The sequence below is a fragment of the Pinus tabuliformis genome, chromosome 3_2 (assembly GCF_031772625.1).
Source record: "Pinus tabuliformis cultivar Carrire ecotype Pingquan chromosome 3_2, CPIR1, whole genome shotgun sequence".
NCBI lineage: Eukaryota > Viridiplantae > Streptophyta > Pinopsida > Pinales > Pinaceae > Pinus > Pinus tabuliformis.
Window position 1 is genome coordinate 816962030 of NC_142302.1, and position 19332 is coordinate 816981361.

General features: G+C 37.1%; 1 pseudogene; it reads right to left on the bottom strand.

The window, feature by feature from the left end:
* Positions 1–19332, bottom strand: part of LOC149183141 (uncharacterized) — a 47862-nt pseudogene extending 28530 nt beyond the window's left edge.

Consider the following 19332-nt stretch of genomic DNA (forward strand, 5'->3'; position numbering starts at 1 on the left):
TCTTTGTTCTTAGAAGCCAAATCTCTATCAAGCACATGCATATTTTCATCTGATTCACTATGTTCTATTTGGAATATGTTATACTTTGATTTCTCTGACTTTGTCAATGCTCTCCCCACTACACCTCTTAGTAATTTCTTGCTTACCATTTCTTGCAGTGGCAACACCAAAACATTAGGGATATGAATTTAGAACAAGTATTGTTCCATTTGACATAATTAATTACAATTTTGTGTTGGCAAGGCACTACTTATTTCAAATTCAAAGCAAGCAGATGTCATATGTCATACTTACTAACAACAAAATTTACCCTAGATCTAGTGGTTTCTTCATAACTATGTTTAAAATCCTTTGCCAAAATATAGTGTGCAATACATCATACATAGTGCAAGTCTTAATCTTATTAAAACATAAAACAATACACTACAGACATTAACATAGTAGGTAGCTATAGCCAAGATATGTGTAGAAACTTACATAATTCTCTCGAGAAGATTTCCTAATCAATTCATCAATTCTAGAAGTGAGTTTACTATCCAATAGGAACATATTCTCAGCAAGAGGGTCACACACCTTGATCTCCACCTTAGAAACACATTAAATAAACTTCCCCTGAATGCATATGTCCAAAAGTTAGAACAAAAAGTTTTACAAAAAATATTTTAAATCTGATAGCATAGATACACTGAATAAATTATGTTCATTTCTTAAAAGCATCCAACCATATAAATATATGTACTATTTTCCTTTAGTATTAGTGTATGCTGCATGTATTGAGTTTCATGCAAGAAGGGTAAGAGCATAAGGAGTCCTAATCCTCAACTAGTCAAGCCTAAAACTCTAGTAATCTCCATTTTTGAGTTGGGTACTATGTTGGAGGATATGAAGATCAATATTATTCATTCCCTTACATTGTAAATGGACACAATGTAACGAAAGATGAAAATAGAGGAAGAAAAGCTACTCAACAAATCGAGAGAGGAAGATGAAAGATCTTTAGCCATTTTCTTCCCTATATGTAAGAAGAAGCATGAGAAAAATTAATGCCCTTTGGACACTCTTTCAATATGTGGAATATGTGCTTATTAGAATGTAACTGATAAATGCCTCCTTTAAAGAAGTTTTGAGGGGGGAAGGCCCAAAGGATCCCATGGAAACCTTGTTCTATATGAACAAAATAAGGGCATGACCCTCCATACCTTTCCAACAGTATGAAAACCAACCATATTCTTCCCCTTTCTGAAATCAATTCCATCAATCTGAATGGCCTCCTATTGGATAAGCCCCACTTCCAAACTAGCTCTCTTTTCAACGAAAAATTCCTCAAACATAGCAAGGTCAGGGCACTTCATTTCAGTTTCACCACACAACTCAATTCACTAGTTCATTTCCATCAAGTTGGAGACATCAACTTTTGTATTTTTTTTTTAATGCTTCCTCCTATTATGCCTCCTCAAAACCTTGTCCATTAGCCACCAAGAGCACCACCAATGCCAGATCAACCTACACCAAATCCAAATAATAAGTTAGGTCCAACCTGTCTACAATAGTGAACCCTCTGATTTTAAGACCTACTCCCTAAAGTCTCTTTAGATCAATGATATACACCTTCATTCAAGGAAGACAACCCAAAATCCCCCACCTCTAGTAATCATTGAACATTATGAAAGTCATGTGAAACAAGATGTATATAAACATCAAAAGGAGGAAGTGATTGAAAAAAAATATATATGCAACAAAGTTATTATATCATGTTCCACCATTTCCATAGAGGTTGGAAAGAAATCCTCTTGATAAAATCACAAACACTCTTTTATATTAGATAAAAAATATTTGTGTAAGCATACCTCTTCTTCAGGCAATCAAGGAGATACAAATCTACAACAAATTGATGAAGGAAACTTGTATGAAAGGGAAGGGCTAGAGAGGAATAAAAGAGATCCTATTACCATCAATGTAGTAAGACAACTTGTTGATATCATGCTTGGAAAAGTCATAAATCCAAAATATGCTAACCCCAGAAGCCCTATTGTGAGTGTACATATTAATGAGACCTATATTCCAAAAACACTGATATATCTTGGAGCTTTCATCAATCCAATGAATAAGATACCATGTTGAAACTAAATACCCATCTGACATTCTACCACTGCGTTGTAATCAGATACCATTGTATCACCCTATGCTACTCTTGTTGTGGATGGGTTTCAATGTTTTCTTTTCAAAGTGGAAACAATTTCATGTTTTACATTGCAAACAATGTAATTAGAGCTCACAAATTCCATTAAAAATAATAACAAGATTTGTAATTTTCTCTCTTATGACTTTGGTTAGAGTTAGGTTGGTTCACATGAATACAAAATTTTATTTTTTTGTTGTAAACAATTCAAAAATGATGATGATTTTGGTAAGGTCTAAGTTGGTTCAAATCCCTCTTTATATGTTAGTTATTAGCTCTACTTTAGCAAATACAAGGCTCTATTGTCTTGAGAGTGAGCCTATCTCAAGTGTATTGAGGGGAAGGTGTTAAGACTGAGTTTTAATATTATAGATTAAGGATCTGTGAGGTTTGAGACGATGTGGAGAGAAAGAAGTGTGTTTGTATGGCAATGTCAATTCTTACGAACAATGGTGTGTTGGCATTATGGCTCTAGTGTTGGCTTTGATGAAAAACTACTCTAATGTATACCCTATCTTGATGATTGATGCTTTCATAGATTATATGAATTGATGTGCATAGTGCATGTCTGATATACTTGATCAGAGTAGGATATTATGGTTGAAGGAAGATGTCCTATCAATATGTCTCTTGTTTATCAATAGAATTGATGTAGGTCTTGGATGGAGGATATTTCCTCATGATTATAAAGGTATTGCAGGTGTTCTATTCATTACAAAAGTGTCTTGATGATTGAATATGGGTTCGACAATAATGTTAGGAAACACTCTTGCACAATACTCTCAGGAAAGAAGTGCCTAAATTCAGCATGAACAACGTGACAAATTTTGACTTTGATAGTTAGTGCATAAAAATTGGTTTACCTTGGGAAAGCAGCATGATAAGGAGTTCATTGATGGATGGATAGATAGGTTGGGTGCACATATAATGTGTCTAATCAAGATGGGGACTCAAGAACACACATTGCGTGATAGATTGAAACACACTTCATGGATACGCACATCATATGACACACCTGGATGAGTATTTCTAACACACATCATGTAATAGATGAAGATGGCTTCATGACATTGATTTTCCACTTTATCAACCTATAGCATATCTGCTTTTGGGATACTAAAGAATAAGCCTAATTTCAGTAGACATTGATAAACACCTCCTAAAATCCTTTCGCTAAATTCCCCTTCTCAATACATCATTATAATAATATAATTATTATTTTAATAGATTAAAATAAAAATATGTTCACATAATCATGCATATAGCATATGTTCCAGAATAACGCCCAACGTACATATGATTGAGAAAAAGTTACAGGGCGTCCACTTGGGGTAGCTCAATTTTCAGTGGCCGCGGAAATGAAGTCTCACCGAACCAGAAGTCTTGGGTTCAAATCTTGTGATGTCCCCTAATTAGGGTGACAAGTTGGACATGATGAAGATGTAGTCCTACTAAGCTTACAAAAAAAAGGTCACAGGGCATGCATGCCCCTCAAATAAGTCACATAGGAAAACACTAGATATAGACCAAACAACGGGTAGCCACTCATCCATCGAGAAAACCAGACATGTAAGCCTACATAAAGGAACCCTTAGAAAAGGGTGCATCTGACAAATTCTCAAACAACGGGAAACCACTTATCAATCTAGCAAACTAGGTGCGTAGGCCTACATAAAAGAACCCTTAGAAAAGGGTGCATCTCTCAAATGCCAAATACAAGCATCAAATCATTACAAAACAAGTCAAAACCCTAACATATAACCATGAAAAGAATGACACAAGGACACCAATAGAGCTTCCATGGAATAACCTAAAGGAGATCTTATAGGAACCAAAACGATTGTGAAGCCCCAATCATGTGCACCCTAATGCAAACCAACAACCCACACTAGCAGATAAGAAGAGAAAAAGGACTTTAGTGCCCATGGCATCATGACATCCTTCACACTGGTGAACCCCATCGCTGATTATCTTGATCATATTGTTCCCCAGCACCAGATAACCAACACGACAACCCATTGAGGAGAAAATTTTGTCGACAATGGTGTCAAAAGGCACAAATGCATTTTCCAGTGCCCCCTTGTTATGTATAGTTGTCGCCAAAGAAGAGGAGTCTAATATGCTCTTCCTCAATGAAGAACAACTATCATTGTCCTCGCTAGCCTCCAAAACAAACCTCATAACCTTTGTCATCTTCACCATGACCAAACCTACAACTAATCCACCTCATCTGACCATATTGCATTGGATAACACCTCCTCATGCCACCATTCTAATAAGATATCAAAGCCTAGAAACCCTTGACCCTCGTAGAAAACCCTCGCAAAGTCCTCTCCATTCACATCTGATTTGAAACACTGTAAAAATGTATTGTTAGCATATAATCCTCTCCCTCATGTTGTTGTTTGAACTTGTAACATTCTTTCAAATGGTGAGATAAATAACCATCAATTTGTTCATGATTTAGGTTATGCTTTTCTTTTTATTACTAAATAGTCAATACTACTCCATGCCTATTTTAGTAGATATCCCCTAGGTTTACCAAATATTCATTTAAATACCTCCAAAACCTATAACCCTCTACCCAAAATCCCCACCTCTAGTATATATAATATATTGGCTCTATTTTTCACAATTTCAAAATACCGTTCATGAATGAACATGATAATTAATAAAGTGAATCCTCTATGGCTTACGAGTGTGCTCATGCAACAAGAAAATAAATATAAAGACTTCAAATTGGAAACGTTGACACCTAATCTTTGGGATTATGAAAAATATGTAAATATTATAAATATAAAAAATAAAGGAAGTTAGATGATGAAGAGACATTGGGAGATGAAACCCAATAGTCTCACTCTCCTTGTATATATTCATATTCTCTTAATGAAAAACAAAATTTGATTCAAAGTTACAAACTAGGCCTGACATGGTATCAGAGAAACAAGCCTATTCACTGCCATATTCCATACCATTACTTTCTACCATATTTTGTCCCTCTACTCTATATGGCAAGGTTGAGGTCAAAAAAGCATCATATAAATCACTTTTCATGACTGGGATAGAATAAGAAACACTTATGAAGATGCAAGCAACCTCTGCTCGTGCACATAAAATTTCATATAATTATCATTACGATGAAAGTACACTTCCATCAAGTATTTTATGGCATGCTAGATTTGGACATTTGAACTATGACAACCTTCGTTTGTTGAAGAAAAATGATGTCACTGGTTTGCCAACTATTCTTAGGAAACTTAAACAATGTGATGCTTGTATCTTAGGAAAGTACAACAAACAATAATTTCATGATTCTCATTTCAGAGCACATAAAAAGATTGAACTCATTCATTCTGATTTGTGTGGCCCTATGCTTGTTACTTCTGCAAATGGAAATAAATATATGATGACATTTATTGATGACTACATTAGAATGTGTTGGGTTTATTTATTGAAGAACAATAAGAGGCATTTGAAATATATAATAACTTTCATGCATGGACTGAAAATGATGCACAATCTCATATTGGCTCTATTCATACTGATAATGATCCAAATTAGATCCTAGAACACTCTCTAAGTTTTCATGAACTCTTTAAAAATCATGCCAAAGTTTCAAAGTCTTATAAAGATCAAGCTTATCGGAGATATCCTCGTAACAGTTGCAATTTGTGATTAGCACGGTGCAACAAGGACCCTCGATCAAGCGTGCTGACCATTGGCCCATGGTAACTTGCGTTGTCGCGAACTAGCAAAACCAAAGGCCATTTCAAGGAACGGGGGTAGTTTCTGATATGTGATTAGTGACAAGTCACTAATCGCTTATTGCAGGGAAAACCCCTCAAAGAAGGAAGGGCCATAAGCCCTCGGACCCGAAAAATCATAAAATGCAACGGATATCATTCCGATTCCGTCAGAAGTGAGGTCCCACAAAAACCGGCAGAATATCGAAAGGGCTTCGAGCGGTAAGTGGTTTCAACTGAGTCCCGCCCAATACCACACAATGGGTGCCACGCGTCCGACAGAAGAGAGAGAAAATCGCTCACATCAGACGGGTAAATGTCATGTTATCTATCTGCCTGATATGGACGATCACCGTAGGATTTGGAGGCTCTAGATCAATGGCAGAGACGCATCCCAATGGATGACTGGATTTGAAGGGGTCAATAGGCAAAGTTGTATAGGATTTGAAGTCCGACGTGGAAGATGCATTGGCAAAAGGTCATGTTTCGTGGGCATTCTTGGGGTTAACGAAAAAAACGGTCGTTTCAAAAACAACCAAGAGAACTGACACTTAGTTCATTATGAAATGGGTGGCCACCTCCTTGCGAGGTGTTATACAGTGATGATTACACAGAACAAAGGGATTCAAATAGACAGAAGTAGGGGAATTGGAAAGCCGAGAAGGGGAAATGAATAGTCAGAACGCAGATTGGCTTTAAAGCCACAAGCTAATAGAGAGAGCAGGCAAGCGAGTTAGCAAGTTAGAAGCAGAGATGAGAAGCCGAGCTGACCTACAGAAGCAAAGGCAGGATCGAGCCAGAGTCAAGACAGAGAAAGAGAGAGTCAGAGAGTCTGTATGCTCCAAAGAAGGCTTGAGAGGTTCAAGCGAACTCCTCTGTATATGCCTGTCATGTATGAGTCTCAGATTGGGCTCATACTACTGTGACAATAGAGGTCGAGTTTCAGTAAGGAGTGTCTGTGTACTCCAGAGACTTAGGGGATCCAAGTATAGTCCTACTGATTTGTATCTGCTGTGTGAGACTTAAATTGAGCTCACCGTTGTAAAAACTCTGCTTTGAAAACATAATAGAGAGGCCACCACTGAAGGCTGGACCAGGAGACGTAGCCCCGGAGTGTTGGGTGAACTCCTTATTAAACTTGTTGTGTTTATATGTTTTCCTATTATGTTTTCTTTAATTGCTTTAGTGCCTATGTATTTCGCAATCTTATTGATCTGTTGCATAAAATAACATAGGCACATCCATGCACATGAGTCTGTAAGACCTTATTAACTGTCTTGGATCAATTCCAAATCAAGTGGTATCAGAGCTCTAGGTTTCTAAGGTTAGACAAGATTGTGCTGGATTCTTTTTTGTTGAATGATAACTAGATCAAAGCTTAAATTAGGAGAAGGAGAGTTGGTTGAAGCTAAACTAGAAATTGGAAGAGTCTATCCTAAGAGGAAAATGTCAGAAGAAAGTCCCTTGGAATCAGACTCCCAGTTCATGGACAATTTCATGACCATGAGAACCATGGTAGAAGAAATGTATAGAGAATTTAAGAAAGGTAGAGGTGAAGAGTCATCAACCTCCAAACAAGATAAAGGAGTAGAAGAACCTCTTCTAGTTGCCCACCCAGAAGGAAAAGGAAAAGAAGAGAAGCCCTCTCCACCATCTCCCCCATCATCACCTTCATCCTCATCTTCTTCACATAAAGAAAACCCTGAAAAGAAAAAGAAGAAACCTTCTTTGATTAAATTAGATGTGAAGTTTGATTTGCCAGTTTATGATGGAGAATTGAATGCAGAAAAGCTAGATAACTCGATTAGATAGATTGATGTATATTGCAGAGTGTAAAATGTCGATTCAGAAAGGAGAAAGATTCAGCTGGATAGCCTATGCCTTGGAGGCACCGCCCTGGTATGGTGGGAAGGCAAGACACAAGCTGATTTGAAGAAGCATGGTAAAATTCTTTCTGCCTAGAATGAATTTGTTTCTACAATTAAAAAATAAATTCTATCCACTAGCTTATATGCAGCAAGCTATGATGAGTTGGCAAACTCTTCGCCAATTGAAAGGGAAAAGTGTACAAAGTTACACCCAATAATTTAGGAAAAGAGCTTTGATTCTAGGAATTTCTTTAGACTCACCTGAAACTTTGCTGAAATATATAGGTGGTCTACATAGTTATTTGAGACATACCATTCTCATGTTTAATCCCACTAGCATAGATGAGGTAAAGAACAAGGAAAAGAGAAAACAGAAATGGAAAGAGAGGAAGGCAAATGTTGTACAAAAGACCAAACCTTCATGCACTCATTGCAAGAAGGATGGGCATGATGATGTACACTGCTGGATTTTGCATCCAGAGCTGAAAGCCAAGAAGTATGATGGCAAAAAGAAGAAGATTGCTGCAGCTATTCAGAAGGATTTGGGGTCAGACTCAGGGGATGAAACAACAATCGCATCCACAGGTATAAAAGGTAAAACTTCTGAAGCATCTACTAGTAATTCTGCACAATCTACTGATAATGAAGAAAATGAGAGGAAAAGACATGAGCTTTTTCATATTAGAGTTATTTCCAGGCATCAAAAGATTGATACTTTATTTGATAGTGGCTCACAAGTAAACTTAATTTATGAAGAATTTGTAAAGAAACTGGGATTACTAACCACACCTCACAAGAAGACATATCCATTAGGTTGGTTATGTGATAAATCAAAGCTACAAGTGACTAGACAATGTAAACTTAGGTTTTCTTTTGGGTCAGCATTTGTATATGAGCTTGAGTTAGATATCGTTCCCTTGGATATATGTGGAATTGTTTTAGGAAGTCCTTACTTGTATGTAGAAAAGCCATTTTCCATAGAGCTGAAAACAAGTATCAACTAGTTAAAGATGGAATTGAATATACTATAAGAGCTCATAAACTCAAGAACAATTATACTCTCATAAACTCAGGGTAGTTGAAAAGAATTGTAAATTCATACAAACAATTTTTACTGATGGTTGTAAAGGAAAAGAAACTTGATAAAACCAATGTATTTGAAGGCTGTAATGCTAAACAACAAGCTGATTTAGAAAAAGTTGTTTCAGAATATGATATTCTATTTCAAGAACCTAAAGGTCTGCCACCCAAAAGGGAAATAGTACATGATGTAAATTTGCAGCAAGATGATCCATTGCCTAACATCAGAATGTACAGGTTGTCCGCTTTAGAGAATGCAGAAATCAAGAAGCAGGTACATGAGCTACTCGAGAAAGGGTTCATAAGACCTAGCACATCGCCATGTGGGTCTCCAATTTTCTTGGTGAGAAAGAAAGATGGCTCATGGAGAACGTGCATTGATTACCAAGCATTGAATAAGATAACGATCAAAATCGTTATCCCCTTACTCGCATAGATGATCTATTAGATTAGTTGAAAGAAGTTGTTTACTTTTCCAAGTTGGACTTGCATAGTGGCTACCATTAGGTCAGAGTTGCAAAGCAAGATGCACGGAAGACTACTTTCAAAACAAAGAAGGGATTGTATGAGTGGTTAGTTATGCCTTTTGGCTTAACTAATGCTCCTACTACTTTCATGAGAGTAATGAATGATGGACTCAAGCCTTTTATTGATGATTATGTCATTGTATATTTAGATGACATTCTTATATTTAGTAAAACATGGGAATAACATTTGAAGCATGCAAAGCAGACTCTAGATGTTTTGAAAAGAGAAAATCTTTATGTTAAGCTATCAAAATGTGAATTTGGAAAAACATCTTTGAATTATTTGGGTCATATTGTAGGGGGGAGGTGAATTGAAGATAGATCCCTCTAAGGTTGCAGTCATTGTAAACTGGCCTAAACCTAAATCTGCTACAGAAGTTAGAAGCTTCCTAGGAGAAGCACAGTATTGGAGAAAGTTTATTTCTAACTTTTTCTTGATTGCAGCTCCCTTACATGCTTTAACAGTATTAAACAAAGTGTTTCAGTGGGGACGCAAACAATGGAAAGCCTTCGACACCTTAAAAGAAAAGATTAGTACTGCACCAGTACCAGCACTGCTCGATCTTCAAAGACCCTTTGAGATTGAAACGAATGCCAGTGACTATGCCATGGGAGCAGTGTTGATGCAGCACGGCAAAACCCATATGTTATCATTATGAGACATTTAATTCTGTAGTAGTTAATTATCCCACATATGATAAAGAATTGTATGCATTAGTACAGAGTGTGAAAAGTGGAAACATTATCTAATGGGCAAAGAGACAGTTATACATACTGATCATCAACCACTTCAATATTTACACTCACAAACTAAGTTGTAGCAATCAAGACACTATAGGTGGATGGGTTTTCTACAACAGTTTCATCTTGTCATCAGATATAAAAAGGGCATACACAATAAAGTTGCAGATATGTTGTCCAGACCAATCATAAATGCATCTACTATACTTAAGCATAATTTAGTATTGCATGAAAGCTACATTGAACAATATGCTCAAGATATAGATTTTAAAGATGTATACGCAACTTTAAGTCATGGAAAACAAGTAGAAGAATTGGATTATCATGTTAAGGACCAACTCTTGTATCATTTGGGAAAGTTATGCATTCCTCAAACTGAAAGAGTAAAGATAATTCGAGAAGCACACACTTCTCTAATATCAGGTCACTTTGGTGTAAGTAAAACAGTTGCATAGCTACAAAGATTTTGTTATTGGCCAAAAATGAATGAGACAATTTCTAGATATATAAGAGGGTGTACCATGTGTGCTAAAAGCAAACCCAACAATAGAAAACTAGGCTTGTACACTCCACTACCAGTTCCTTCTCATCCTTGGGAAAGTGTTTCCATGGACTTTGTTTGGGGATTTCATAAATCTAGAAAAGGTCATGACTATTTATATGTTATTGTGGATAGGTTCAGCAAAATGTGTATTTTAATACCTTGTAACAAACAGATTACAGTTGAACAAACAACAAATTTGTTCTTTCAACATCTATGGGTTCATTTTGGATTACCCACTTCTATTGTATCTAATCAAGATTCCCGATTTGTTGGGAAATTTTGGTCTAGTCTGTGGGAATTGATGGACACCAGACTGAAGAAGAGCACAACCTTTCATCCGCAAACAGATGGCCAAACAGAGGTGGTCAACAGGACAATGATCCAGTTGCTCAGAGGCTATTGCAGCAAGCATCCCAAGCTTTGGGATGAACATTTGTGTTACATGCAACATGCTTACAACAGGGCTAAGCATTCTTCTACACAGAGATCTCCTTTTGAGACCTGTTTTAGTTTCATACCAAGGTCTCCCTTGGATTTTGTCTCTGGTAAAGACATAGCAGTTGATGGACATGGTGATGTGGACAAGACAATCAAGTTCATTGAAAAAATACAAGAGATTCACCAGGCAGTACAGGAACAGCTAGAAAAGAGCCAAGCCAAGTACAAGGCAAGGCATGATAAGCATCAGACTGAGCATAGTTTCCAAGTTGGTGATCAAGTCTGGCTGTATATCAGCAAAGACAGAATGCAAGGTGAAGGTAAGAAGCTGAAGCCGATAAGGTATGGACCTTTCAAGATACTTGAGAAAATCGGTGAGAATGATTTTCGCCTTGATTTGCCAACTTACATGCACATCTATTCAGTAGTTAATGTAGAAAGCTTGAGACTGTTTGAACCTTCATTAATTGAAGATCCCGAAGAGCAGAGTCAATTGCCTTCTATTGATGATTTGTTGCCTGAATATCTCAATGAATTGCAGGAAGATATAGTTCTGGACAGAAAGGTGAGAACTATGCGCAGAGGGGATGTTGAGTACCTTAGGATTGGGCTCAAAGGTTCAAAACCAAGCAGTGCAAGATGGATAGAAATTGGGAAAGCGAGGAATCTATACCCTCACTTGATTGATGCTTAAAAACCAACTTTTGGTGGTCCAAAATCTTTTTCAGTGGGAAGGCCGTGATCCAAATTGGATCCTAGAACACTCTCTAAGTTTTCATGAACTCTTTAAAAATCATGCCAAAGTTTCAAAGTCTTATAAAGATCAAGCTTATTGGAGATATCCTCATAACAGTTGCAATTTGTGATCAATGCGGAGTAATGAGGACCCTCGGTCAAGCACGTAGACTGTCAGCCCATGGTAACGCACGCTATCGCGAATTAGCAAAACCAGAGGCCATTTCAAGGAACGGGGGTAGTTTCTGATATGCAATTAGTGACAAGTCGCTAATCACATATCGCAGGGCAAACCCCTCAAAGAAGGAAGGGCCGTAAGCCCCCGGACCTGAAAAATCATAAAATGTAACGGATATCATTCTGATTCCGTCAGAAGCAGGGTCCCACAAAAACTGGCAGAATATCAAAAGGGCTTCGAGCGGTAAGCGGTTTCAACTGAGTCCCGCCTGATGCCACACAATGGGTGCCACACGTTCGGCGGAAGAGAGAGAAAACTGCTCACATCGGACGGGTAAATGTCATGTTACTTATCCACCCGATATGGACGATGACCATAGGATTTGGAGGCTCCAGATCAACGACGGAGATGCGTTCTGATGGATGACCGGATTTGACGGGGTCAACAGGCAGAGTTGTATAGGATTTGAAGTCCTACGTGGATGATGCGTTGGCAGAAGGTTGTGTTTCGCGGGCATTCTTGGAGTTAACGGAAGAAACGGTTGTTTCAAAAACATCCAAGAGAACTGACACTTAATTCGTTATGAAATGGGTGGCCACCTCCTTGCGAGGCATTATACAGTGATGATTACGCAGAACAGAGGGATTCAAACGGACAGAGGCATGGGAAACAAAAAGTCAGGAAGCAGAAACAAACAGTCAGAAAGAAGATTGGCTTTAAAGCCACAAGCTGACAAAGAAAGCAGGCAAGCGAGTTAGCAAGTTAGAAGCAGAGACGAGAAGCCGAGCTGACCTACAAAACCAAAGGCGGGATCGAGCCAGAGTTAAGACAGAGACAGAGAGAGTCAGAGAGTTTGTGTGCTCCAGAGAAGGCTTGAGAGGTTCAAGCGAACTCCTCTGTATATGCATGTCATGTATGAGTCTCAGATTGGGCTCATACTACTGTGACCAATAGAGGTCGAGTTTCAGTAAGGAGAGTCTGTGTACTCTAGAGACTTGGGGGATCCAAGTACAGTCCTACTGATTTGTATCTGCTATGTGAGACTCAAATTGAGCTCACTGTTGTAAAAACTCTGCTTTGAAAACATAATAGAGAGGCCACCACTGAAGGCTGGACCAGGAGACATAGCCTCGAAGTGTTGGGTGAACTCCTTATTAAACTTGTTTTGTTTATATGTTTTCCTATTATGTTTTCTTTAACTGCTTTAGTGCCTGTGTATTTCGCAATCTTATCGATCAGTTGCATAAAATAACATAGGCACATCCATGCACATGAGTCTGTAAGACCTTATTAATTGTCTTGGATCAATTCCAGATCAGATAGTGGAAAAGAATATACTTCAAATAAATTTGAAAACTATCTTCATCGACATGCGATCAAACATCAAACAATTGTGCCTTATAATCCCCAACAGAATGGAGTAGCTAAAAGAATGAACAAGACAATCTTAAATATAGTACATTCAATGATGTTTTTCAATAATGTTAACCTGATGTTCTAGGTTGATGCACTTCTATGTGTTGTGTCTATATGTTGGCTTGATGGGCCCTGACCCAGGTTCAACATTAAGCAGACAAGCAAATCCGTACACTACTGGCCCTTTCGGCATCAACCCATGGAGCACGAAATGAAGTCTCACCCGAAGCAGTATTGGGGGATGTAGGAACCAAGTTTTTGCACCCTGAGATGGTCATGATGTCGATATTATACCCTAACCCCTGTCTTCGCACAAATCGATAAGCCCTTAGGGCTTATCGATGTTCCTTATTCTCTCACCTTCAGAACCTTCACGAAGTTATATGACTGACCTTCGCGCAACCCTTACCAGTGATCCAGGCACTTACGCGCCTTTGTAACTATGTACGGTTACAAGTTCCCAAATTTCCTTAAGAGTTTGCTAATTTTACCATGCAATTAAGGTTATCTTCGCGTAAACTTATATTCTTACTTGCATTCAATTAACAGATAGAAATAAATATAGTCGCGCATCAAATTAGCATTATAATGTAAACCCATAACTTAACATAACATAATCGGATGCAATAATCATAGAAAAAATACACAACAATTTTAGAATACTTCTTTTTATTGATGATTCAAGTTTCCAGTATAGACTCTATCGACCCTGCGCACACAGCTGCAGGGGTCTGCGCACTCAGTTGCAGACTTCTACCTTAGGCCTCTACGCACTCAGCTACAGAGCCTCTACCTACGCTAAGGCTCTCGCTCTTAGCTCTCTTATGACCTAAGCACTTAGAACTCTACTTCTTTTTATACAATCGCGTGGTCTGCGTACCATGGGTGTATCTTTACAGCCGACATGATACTTTACAAAACAAGGGTAGACAACCCTTAATGACTCTTGACATCTTCGCTCTCTACGACCACAAAATGTGGAGACTTTACATTTATTATATAAACTTTGGGCCTTCTACCCCAAAACTTGGGTTTTTAACCCCAAAATTGACCCTTAGGGGACCCATTCCCAACAATATTAAGAATAGGTGTCCATCTCATGTTATCATAAATAAGACTCCCTATGAAATGTGGTATGGCCACATTCTTTCGGTGAGGCATATGAGGGTTTTTGGTTCCACTTGTTATGCCTTCATACTTAAGGAGCAAAGAAATAAACTTGGTGCAAGGAGTCACAAATGTATCTTCTTGGGGCACTCAAATACCTCCAAAGCATGTCATCTCTATGATGAAGTGAATAAGAATTTTATAATATATAGAGATGTCATCTTTCTTGAATCTTCCAAGACTGAAAATGTTGTTGAAAAACAACTTGATCACTTGGATATATTCAGATATGCAAAGTCTTTTTAAGAGTTTGATAATGAGATTCCACATTTTGAAGGGGGGATACCTATACTAGATAAAACTATGGAATCTCCTTCTGAAGCACTCTCCCCCCCTCCCCACATGAAGCTCCAGCGATTGATCAAGATGACACTTTGAGTGATGTGATTGACATAATTGGGAGGCTAAATCTTGATTCAACCTCATCTTAATCAACTGAGTAGTCTGATCCATCTTAGAAAGGTCCTCCAAAATGGTTGACAAAGACACTTGAAAGTGTTTTTCCTGATGAGGTTGGAAAGACAAGAACACGAAGCTCAACTAGACATAATGGAGGTGATGTAGATGATTATGATTCACATGTTGATATGGATGTTTCTTATGATTTTGAACTAATTTTATCTACATATTTTGAACCAACATCCTTAAAATAAGTTGCTTCTCATGATGAATGGAAACAAGCGATGCAGAAAGAATATGATGCTTTGATAAAGAATTGCACCTGGAAGCTTGTTGATCCTCCATTGGGAACTAAACCAATCGGCTACAAGTGGATCTTCAAGAAAACATATAAAGTAGATGGCTCACTTGACAAGCATAAAAGAAATATTGTGGAAAAACGTTTTGCACAGAAAGAGGGGGTTAATTATGGGGATACTTTTTCCCCCACAACAATATGGACTACCATCTAGACACAATTTGCCTTGGAATCTCAGAATGGTTGGAAAGTCCATTAAATGGATGTAAATCCTGCTTTCTTGAATGGATATGTGAAATAAAATGTTTTTATGTCCCAACCAGAAGGATTTTTTGTGAAGGTTTAGGAACACAAAGTATGCAATATTGTAAAATCCTTATATGGCCTCAAGCAAACACTGTGAGCCTGGTACGAGAAGTTGAATGAGCATCTTCTGATACTCAGTTTCAAGTGTTATGATCTTGATGATGCAACTTTGTTTGTTAAGAAAGTTGGAAAAATAGTTGTGTATATTGTGGTGTATGTAGATGATCTTTTGATGATGGGGAACAATGAGAACTACATTGCATCTAGAAAGAAAGAACCTAGGAAAGGTTTTGAAATGACATATTTGGGCTATGTTCACTACTATCTTGGTATTAAAGTAACCCAACATCTAAAGTTTATATTCCTCTCTCAGAAGAAGTACATTGGAGATTTGTTGAACAAGTTTGGCTTGGCTGAGTGAAATCATTTAACTACTCCAATGGAACACAATTTAAAGCTCACATCCATTGAAGGAAAAGAATTTGAGGATGCAAAAAAGTATAGACAACTCATAGGAAGTCTCAACTACATGACTACTACGAGACAATACATTTTATTTGATGTTGGAATCTTCTTCAGGTTTATGCAAAAGCCTTGTGAGGGTTATTGGTATGCTGCAAAAAGAGTTCTAACGTACTTGAAGGGAACTCAAGACTTTTCACTCAAGTATACACAGGTGGGTGACTTTAGCTTGATTGGATACTCTGATTCAGACTTTGATGGAGATAAATAAACTATATTATATACTTCAGGTTATGTTATGAGTCTTGGATCAAGATTTGTCTCCTAGAGGTCACACATACAGTCAGTTCCAATAGATTCCACAACTGAGGAAGAATATGTGGCAACAACTGAAGCAATAAAGTAAATTCGGTGGCTCAAGAAAATTCTAGAAGATTTTCAGGAGAAACAAGTACATTCAACTCCTCTTTTCATTGACAACAATTATGCAATAAATTTGGCCAAGAACCCAAATCTCCATGATCGAATGAAGCACATCAATTCAAAGTACCATCTAATTCAACATCATGTTGAAGCCAAAATAATCCACCTATGGCATTGTTCCAAAAATGAGCATATTGAAGACATCTTCACCAAAGCGCTTGGAAGGGAAAAGTTTGAAAGATTTAGAATGATGTTTGGACTCACCAATATCCCTTCAGATTAAAGGGGGTATGTTGACACTTAATATTTGGGATTAGAAAATTTTCTATAAATATTTTAAATAACAAAAAATAAAGGAAGTTGAAATATGAAGAGGCATTGGGAGATGAAACCGAGTAGTCTCCCTCTCCTTGTATATATTCATATTCTCTCTTAATGAAAAACATAATTTGATTCACATTTACAAAACTGGCCTAACACGAAAGACACTTAGAATAATCATATTAGGTAAATGAGAGCAATAAACATATGATGTAATGATAACAAGAACAATCCTTAGACATTTGTTTGCCTTTTTATGGCATGTGAAGCATTAAGGGGATCGCACAAGATGATTGAACAAGTCTAGTATGAAGACAAGGGTAATGTGTAGCACATGGGATGAATATATGAGGGTAGCATTCAAGCATGTAGAGAGGCACCCATTAGAATGAGTTGAATCAGCTAGAGTAGACATGGTGGGATAACACTTGAGTCAAGTGAGCACAAAGGAGCACAAATTACTATTGAGACGAGTTAGGCCAAACTATCATTTGGGAAAAGTATGTAATACAGAACATTGACCCATTTGAAATGGAAATATGAAACCTTATTTAATTTGGAACAATTTCTTGTAAATGCAACCAGAGAGTTGGCTAAGACAACAAACATTTGACCAAGTACCATTTGGATTATAGGTGCTAGTGTGAGATGAAGAGTTGGTGGAGTTGGAGGGGCAATGCATAAGTTTATATGGGTTCGGATAGTGTGAAATCACCTATTTTCTAGCATGATTGGGTGGGTCATTGCATAAGTCATGACACAATTTTCTTACATGACAAAGTGTAAGGAGATAAGTTCTTTTTATTCAAAGGCAAATATAAGCATGAAAACACATGACAAATAAATACACAAGCTTCTGCTTGAATAAATAATTTCTATTCATTAATTATTCTCTCCTACACATCCACTGAGCTACAACTATTCTCTCTTCTTGCTTCACATTACAATGGCCCAACTATAGGTATATAAACACCAAACTTTTTAAATATAGAATCATGCAAACTTTAACTTTCCTTTCCTCATGCAAACTAAGACTTCACACTTTAAATAACTTTTCTAACTTTCCTTTAACTTAACTCAACAATTTTCTTTTTTCTTGACTCAGCTTTTCTATAAAAAAACATTAACCTTCTAACTCCAGCTCACTTGACTTATAATATTGGACTCAAATTGATTTCCTTAACTTAACTCTACTCTTCATGCATTACATCCATATGGGAGTAATTAGTATTTATAAAACTCCCCCTTCATTATGACGATATGACTCAACCTTTACTTAATCGTGACTCAACTATGCATGCTATGCTTGCAATAAAAAAATGACTCAAATAAATTTTTACAATGAAGTTTTTTATTTTTTCATTTCTTCCATATTATATACCCTTGAAACTGCTTCATTTCCAATTGTGCTTTCTTGATGTAAGTTCCATATTTCTTCACTTGCCGATACTACAAATTTTTGTTTAATTTTTTTTATATTTGTTCTAAAAAACAATTTAGGCTTTCAGAGCCTACCTTCTATATCCTCTTCTTGAAATATTTGTTCACTCATGGATTAATACCACAACTCTTCATCTTCAAACTATGAACTTTTCCATGCATCTTTCGATTCATATTCCTAATCTTCTTTCTTCCATATTTCTTTATAATAGGATTTCATCTCTTCTTGACTTCATTGTTGAAAGGTTTTTTCAATGCTTTCTTCTTTGTCTTCAGAAAATTCCATGCCCTTTCCTATATATTTTTCTTCATCTTCTCTATCAACTATAATTTTGATTAGATCGTTGTTCTTTCTACTTGCACACTCAAAATCATTGTTAAAACATCTTCATTATGCTTTGCAATGAGAGATTTCTCTGCTTCTTCTTTCTTCTCTGCCTCTTCAACTGCATTGAGGCTATCTTCCACTATTATGTTGTTAGTTGATATTCTCATCAAATACTCATGAATCACTTTATCCTATTCTTAATCATCAATTGTTGCTAGATAGTACACTCCTTCATGAGAAATTCTAACTATTGCTTCATAACTTGCTGCTATAGTGGTAGCTCCAACCTTCAATTCTTCATCAAACATGGCACTTTCCATATTTCCACAATCAGTCCTTGTTTCAAAAAGGACACCACAAATTTCATCAACATAATTTTCATCCACTCCTTTTGAGATATCTGAGCATGCATGTGCTCATTAACAATTTCAAATTCACCAAATTCATCATTTGTCACTGGAATCATGGGAGATGCACTTTCAACTCTAAAAATCACTACTTCATATGAAAATTTGTCTTTATTATTCTCAAACTGAAATGCCTCAAACTCTGATGCAAAGAGGTCACCATCAACTACAATCATACCAACTAGATCACACATGTTATTCAATTCTTTATTGGAAGCTTCACCATCATCAACAAGGTCTATTGTTGGATTCACCAATTCACAACTCACTTTGCAATCACCATCCACATGTGTCTCGTCACAATGAGATTCACCATCATCTTCACCATCCAT